General features: G+C 45.1%; 1 protein-coding gene, 1 long non-coding RNA gene and 1 pseudogene across 5 annotated transcripts in view; 2 read left to right on the forward strand and 1 right to left on the reverse strand.

Annotated features, from left to right (window-relative positions):
• Positions 1-6910, reverse strand: part of PPP1R13B (protein phosphatase 1 regulatory subunit 13B) — a 73692-nt gene that overhangs the window by 19656 nt on the left and 47126 nt on the right. Inside the window, exon 1 of one of the 4 annotated variants that reach the window (XM_027120689.1) lies at positions 3093-4747. The exons of the other annotated variants lie outside the window; for them this stretch is intronic. The gene's annotated coding sequence lies outside the window, so the exon portion shown is untranslated. Of the gene's footprint in view, positions 1-3092; positions 4748-6910 lie in introns of those variants that run through there. 4 annotated transcript variants of the gene reach the window in all.
• Positions 1-6910, forward strand: part of LOC113627715 (uncharacterized) — a 28489-nt gene that overhangs the window by 16105 nt on the left and 5474 nt on the right. The gene's annotated exons all lie outside the window — the stretch shown is intronic.
• On the forward strand, positions 61-1071 carry LOC113627711 (40S ribosomal protein S27-like; annotated as a pseudogene).

A 6910-nucleotide genomic window follows, 5' to 3' on the forward strand; every position in this document is an offset into this window, starting at 1 on the left:
CCCACATGCCGCGGAGCGGCTGGGCCCGTAAGCCATGGCCGCTAAGCCTGCGTGTCTGGAGCCTGTGCTCCGCAACAGGAGAGGCCACAACAGTGAGAGGCCCGCATACCACACAAAAAAATAAAAAAACATAAAAACCTATTTTTAAAAGCATCACTGAGCTGACACAGCAGGAAGGAAGCTACAGGGGCCAAAATAAAGAGACAGCAGAAGCTCTGGGCATTGAGGAAATATCAAAGCCACCTTATGCCCACCTGGAGACTTGCCCTCTGGAGCTGCTGAAGCCTGGCACTAAGAGAGAAATATGGTTTTCCGGTAGTGACGACCTCCCCAAGAGAACACGCCTCTCGGAATGGATCTCCTTCATCCCTTTCCAGGAGAGAAGAGGAACACAAGAAGAAGCGCCTGGTGCAGAGCCCCAGTTCCTACTTCATGGATGTGAAATGCCCAGGATGCTATAAAATCACCGTCTCTAGCCATGCACAGACAGTAGTTTTGTGTGGCGGCTGCTCTACTGTCCTCTGCCAGCCTACAAGAGGAAGAGCAAGGCTTACAGAAGGATGCTCCTCCAGACAGCAGCAGCACTAAAAGCACCCTGAATCAAGCAGAACAGGAAACCATCCCAATAAACACATTTCAGATTAAAAACAAAAAAAAGAGAGAGAAAGACGAGACCAACCCAGGGTGGAGAGTCCAATAGGAGATGCCCATATACATCCAGGACCCCGATTCAGTGTGACAGTGAATGAGAAACAGCCTCAAACCCACAGATGGGAGCAGGAGAAATCTGCCCTCTCTCCATCGCAGTCTGAGTGGAGGGGGACGACCCCGCTAAGAATCTATGAAGACTTGACAGCCCTCATGCAAGCTTCAAGACCCACAAAGGGGACCACAGAGTGAGTCTATCTGCATGCCCAGTTACTGACCAAAGCAAATGCAAACCACCTGGGAAAATCCCACCTTCATCCAGACCTTAAAAATACTCACAGGTCAGGCTTCCCTGGTGGCGCAGCGATTGAGAGTCTGCCTGCCGATGCAGGGGACACGGGTTCGTGCCCCGGTCTGGGAAGGTCCCACATGCCGCGGAGCGGCTGGGCCCATGAGCCATGGCCGCTGAGCCTGCGCGTCCGGAGCCTGTGCTCCACAACGGGAGAGGCCACAACAGTGAGAGGCCCGCGTACCGCAAAAACAAACAAACAAACAAAAACCTCACAGGTCAAGTTCCAAGGAAAATGAGAAGCTCATCGTCAAAAATCAAAGCACACAAAGATCATAAAACCATGACTTAAAGCCAGTAGAAGCGACATATGCAGAAACTGAAATTATTAGTTGCAGAATATGAAATGACTATGTTTAGTGTGTTTAAAGAAGTAAGAGAAGCTTAAAATATGACCAAAGAGTAACCAAGAAGAGGTGGAAAAGAACCAATTAAAACCTCTAAACTGAAAAATTTTTAATGACTGTTTAAATCCACTTTACTGTAGTTGACATATAATAAACTGTACATATCCGAAGTGCACAATTTGACACGTTCTGACAAACATGCACACCATGAAACTATCACCACAATGAAGAAAATGGACAAACCCATCACCCTTAAAACCTCCTTGTGCTCCTTTGTAATTCCTCCCTCCCACCTCCCTCCAACCCCTTCCAAGGTCCCAGGTCCACAGGCAACTGCTGATCTACTTTCTCTTACTAGAAATTAGTTTACGTTTTCTCGAATTTTATATAAATGGAACTATACAGTGTGTACTCTTTTGTCTGGCTTCTTTCTTACAGCGTAATGATTTGAGATCCATCCATGGTGTAGCATGCAGCAGTGGTTCATTCTTTTCTTTTTTAAAAAATTTATTTATTTATTTATTTTTGGCTGTGTTGTTGGGTCTTTGTTGCTGTGCGCAGGCTTTCTCTAGTTGCAGTGAGTGAGGGCTACTCTTCTGTTACAGTGCGCGGGCTTCTCATTGCGGTAGCTTCTCTTGTTGCGGAGCACGGGCTCTAGGCACACGGGCTTCAGTAGTCGTGGCACGTGGGCTCAGTAGTTGTGGCTCACAGGTTCTAGAGCACAGGTTCAGTAGTTGTGGTGCATGGGCTCAGTTGTTGTGGCTTGCAGGCTCTAGAGCGCAGGCTCAGTAGTTGTGGCACACGGGCTTAGCTGCTCCACGGCATGTGGGATCTTCCCAGACCAGGGCTTGAACCCATGTCCGCTGCATTGGCAGGCAGATTCTTAACCACTGCGCCACCAGGGAAGCCCGGTTCATTCTTTTTTATTGCTCAGGAATATTTCATTGTATGGATATAACAGTTTTTTTGTCCATTCACCTGTTAACAGACATTAGGGTTTTTCTAGATTTTTGGCTACCACAAATCAAACTGCTATAACATTCATGTACAAGTTTATATGGACATCTGCTTTCCTTTCTCGTGTAAATACTTAGAACTGCTGTATCGTATAACAGATTTATGTTCAAGTTTTAAAGAAACTGTCCAACTGTGTTCCAGACCACACCACTTAGATTCTCAGCAGCCGTGTGTGTCTCGCAGGCTCTCCACACCTCTGCCAGCACTTGCTATCATCAGTCTTTTTAGTTTTAGACATTCTGATGGATGCGTGGTAGTATCTCACTGTGGTTTTAATTTGTATTTTCGTAAAAACTAATGATGTGGAGCATGTTTACACGTGCTTACTTGACATTCACATACCTTCTTTAGTGAAGCATCTATTCAAATATTCTGCCTGCTTCTTCTAAAACTGTTTTATTTTCTTAATGAGATTTGAGATTTCTTTTTATATTTTGAATATAGTTCCTTATTAGGTATAGTATTTGCAAGTATTTTCTCCCACACTGTGCCTTGTCTTTTCATAACAAGTAACACTAAAAGCATATTATATGTACTAACATCCAAATAAACATAGTGAAAGACAGAATTCATTAACTGAAAAATGTATCTTAAGACATTATCCAGAACACAGTACAAAGAGACAAAGAAAGTGAAAATATAAAAGAGTAATTAAGGATAAAATGAAAGATATAACATGTCTAATCAAAGTTCCAGAGAAGAAAAAAGAAAGAATGTGGAAGAAGATATACCTGTAGAGATAACAGTAGAGAACTTTCCAGCTATGTTGATAGATGCCAATCCTCAGAATCAGTAAGTTCAACAAATCCCAACAGGAGAAATTAACAGAAATGTACACTTAGTTCTTCTGCTCAAAACACAGAATTATTTAATCCTAATTTCATTAAATCTCAAAACCACTATATGATAGTAAAGGGATTTTTGACATCAAATAATATAAAACCACAAAAACAGGAATGGAGACAACAAGAATGTTTGGAAGCTGGAGAGAGAATGGATGAGAAGTAACTGACCTAGTAGATCTGAGACAAACCTCAAGAGAGAAGAGGTGAAACTGGATGAAGAAACCAGTTATATCACAGAACCTTCAAAGGGCTCAGGAATTGGCAAAACTATGTACCTCTGGAAAGGGGGATGAAATGTAAGGCACCTAAAATAAAGCAAACTGAGTGAAAGATATTTAAGAAGCACTCAAATCCCTAGATCTCCTCCCCAACTCTATGATCTAGGTGACTGCCTCTCTCTTACCCTGGCGGAAGTCTAGAAGTTTATTCTCTAGACAATTGAAACGTTATCTGGCCTGGGAGATGACAGTCCCAGCTGAGTCCTGGGTACCATATGGAAAACAAGGAGACTAAGTGACCATATTAATAATAAATGCTTCCAGAAACAAACAAACACATATACAGTCGATTGATTTGACAAAGGTGCCAAGACAATTCAATGGGGAAAGGATAGTCTTTGCACCAAATGGTGCTGGGGTAATTGGATATTTACATGCAAAAGAATAAACTTGGCCCCCCTACTTCATACCATACACAAAAATTAACTCAAAATGGACCACAGACCTAAATATAAGAGCTACAACTATAAAGCTCTTAGAAGAAAATATGGGGGGTGGGGGTAGGATCAACTGGCCTTGGCAACTTAGTGGATGTAGAGGAAGAGAGCACAAACGGACTCAGATTTAGCCTGACTGGCTGAGAAAACAGCAAAGAAGTATAGATACTTTCAGGACACCTAAGTAAAATGCTTGCTTTCCTTCTGGGAGTCTGGAGTTTTGGTGCTTGCTAGACAGAGGCTGCCCACATGAGCAGCTCCCAATAAAACCCCAGGGCTCGGGGCTCTGACGAGCTTCCCCGGCAGACATTTCACACGTGTCATGATTAGCGGTTGGAAGAATTAAGTGCATTCTGTGTGACTCCACTGGGAGCGGACTCTTGGGAGCCTGGTTTCCTCAGATGTCACCCCGTGCCCCTCTTCCCTCTGTTGCTCTTGCTCTGTGTCCTCTGACTGGAGGAGGTTGCAGCCGTGAGCACAACCATAATGCTGAGCCCTGTGAGTCCTCCAAGCAAATCACCGACACCGGGGGTGGTCTTGGGACCCCTGATACAGGCATACACAATGAGAATAAATCAATTTGCCTTTATACCATAAAGTTAAACAAGATCTTCAAAGTTCTGTTGGAAAAGTAAGTTCCAAATACTTACGACAGTGTGTGCATATAACCTGGAGGTTCCCAAACTGGCAGGGCAACAGTCATATGGGGAGTCTTCCAGGCCCACCTCACACTTACTGAATCAAAAGTTCCGCCAATGGGATCTGGGCCTTTCTTTTTTTTTTAAATACATAAATTTATTTATTTATCTACTTTTGGCTGTGTTGGATCTTTGCTGCCGTGCGCGGGCTTCTCTAGTTGTGGCGAGTGGGGGCTACTCTTCATTGCGGTGCACGGGTTCTAGGTGCACGGGCTTCATCAGTTGTGGCACGTGGGCTGAGTAGTTGTGGCGCATGGGCCTAGTTGCTCCATGGCATGTGGGATCTTCATGGACCAGGGCTCGAACCCGTGTCTCCTGCATAGGTAGGCGGACTCTTAACCACTGCACCACCAGGGAGGCCCGTGGGCCTTTATTTCTTAGACAACCTGACTTCATGACCTGCAATTTTAGGAGAGCAGAACTTTCGCAGCCTCCTGCCTCAGCAGCTGCTAATGGGCATGAATCACACCAAATCAGCAGCCTGTCTTTCTCTTCCAACCCACAGGCTGCTGGATCTGTTCCTGGTTGCTGTAGCCCACAGACAGAAGGTTCACTGTGCCACCATTCTATATCCAGGATATACACAAAAACATTTTTGGAGAAGGACATTTTTAACATCTTATTAACTTTAAAAATGCACGTAGGGCTTCCCTGGTGGCGCAAGTGGTTGAGAGTCCGCCTGCCGGTGCAGGGGACACGGGTTCGTGCCCTGGTCCAGGAGGATCCCACATGCCGCGGAGTGGCTGGGCCCGTGAGCCGTGGCCGCTGGGCCTGCACGTCCGGAGCCTGTGCTCCGCAACGGGAGAGGCCACAGCAGTGAGAGGCCCGCGTACCACCCAAAAAAAAAAAAAAAATGCATGTAAAAGTGCTTTGTAGACAATAAAGTACTTCACAAAGGTAATATATTATTAGGCTGAAAAGGCAGGTGTGTGTGCCATAAAACAGTAACATCTTAGATGTCATGCTTCTAGGCCAGAGTTATACCTCCTCGCTAGCTCTCTACCTTCCTCTAATTATAAGCTCATGTAAAGGCTACAAACACATTTTTTTTTTTTTTTTGGGGGTATACACACATACCCCGCCTCAATACACAAAGCCTACTCAATGTATTTACTTCACCTTCCCTAAAGCTCAGGTCAGGAAATCTTAGAACTCAAAAGGATCTTCAAAATTCTGTTGTACAGGTAAGTTCTGAATGCTTCCGACAGTGGGTACATGTAACCCGGAGGTTCCCAAACCTGGCAGGGCAACAGAGTCATATAGGGAGTTTTCCAGGCCCATTCCAAACTTACTGAATCAAAAGTTCTGCCAGTGGGGCCTGGGCCTTTATTTCTTATGACTTTCTGAAGCACATATGCCTGACGGAACCCCACAAAGGCTCTAGATTTGGAGTGGACAAGTATATCAGAAGGCAGGAATAAGAAGAGGATTTGTGGAATGATCTTTAGAAATTGAAGGGTAAGGAAGGAGAATCCTTAATCTTGACATTAGGAATAGTTCTCCTTAAGTGGCACAAGGATTAGTACATTGGAACTAAAAAGAAGAAAATATAATCTAGTATACCATTTGGCTCTGCAGTGGCTAATATCTGAAAAATCTAAAATAATAAACACCATTAAATAGTTTTCAACTTTATAACCAATGTATAAACAAAGTATAAAGTCTTAACTATACTTAGATAAAAGTACACAAATATTATCAACATTGACAACATAAAAGTACAGCTGAGGGCTTCCCTGGTGGCGCAGTGGTTAAGAATCCGTCTGCCAATGCAGGGGACATCGGTTCGATGCCTGGTCTGGAAAGATCCCACATGCCGTGGAGCAACTAAGCCCGTGCACCACAACTACTGAGCCTGCTCTCTAGAGCCCGCGAGCCACAACTACTGAGCCCACGTGCCACAACTACTGAAGCCTGCACGCCTAGAGCCCATGCTCCGCAACAAGAGAAGCCACCACAATGAGAAGCCCGCGCACTGCAACAAAGAGTAGCCCCCACTTGCTGCAACTAGAGAAAGCCCGCGCACAGCAACAAAGACCCAACACAGCCAAAAATAAATAAATTAAAAAAAAAAAAAAAGGGCCTCCCTGGTGGCGCAGTGGTTGGGAGTCTGCCTACCAATGCAGGGGACACGGGTCCGGGAGGATCCCACATGCCGCGGAGCGGCTGGGCCTGTGAGCCATGGCCGCTGGGCCTGCGCGTCCGGAGCCTGTGCTCCGCAACGGGAGAGGCCACAGCAGTGAGAGGCCCACGTACCGCAAAAAAAAAAAAAAAAAAAAAAAAAAAAAAAA

Source organism: Aethalodelphis obliquidens, unplaced genomic scaffold (assembly GCF_003676395.1).
Source record: "Aethalodelphis obliquidens isolate GAN/ISIS:26980383/991018 unplaced genomic scaffold, ASM367639v1 scaffold21, whole genome shotgun sequence".
In the NCBI taxonomy this organism is placed as follows: domain Eukaryota; kingdom Metazoa; phylum Chordata; class Mammalia; order Artiodactyla; family Delphinidae; genus Aethalodelphis; species Aethalodelphis obliquidens.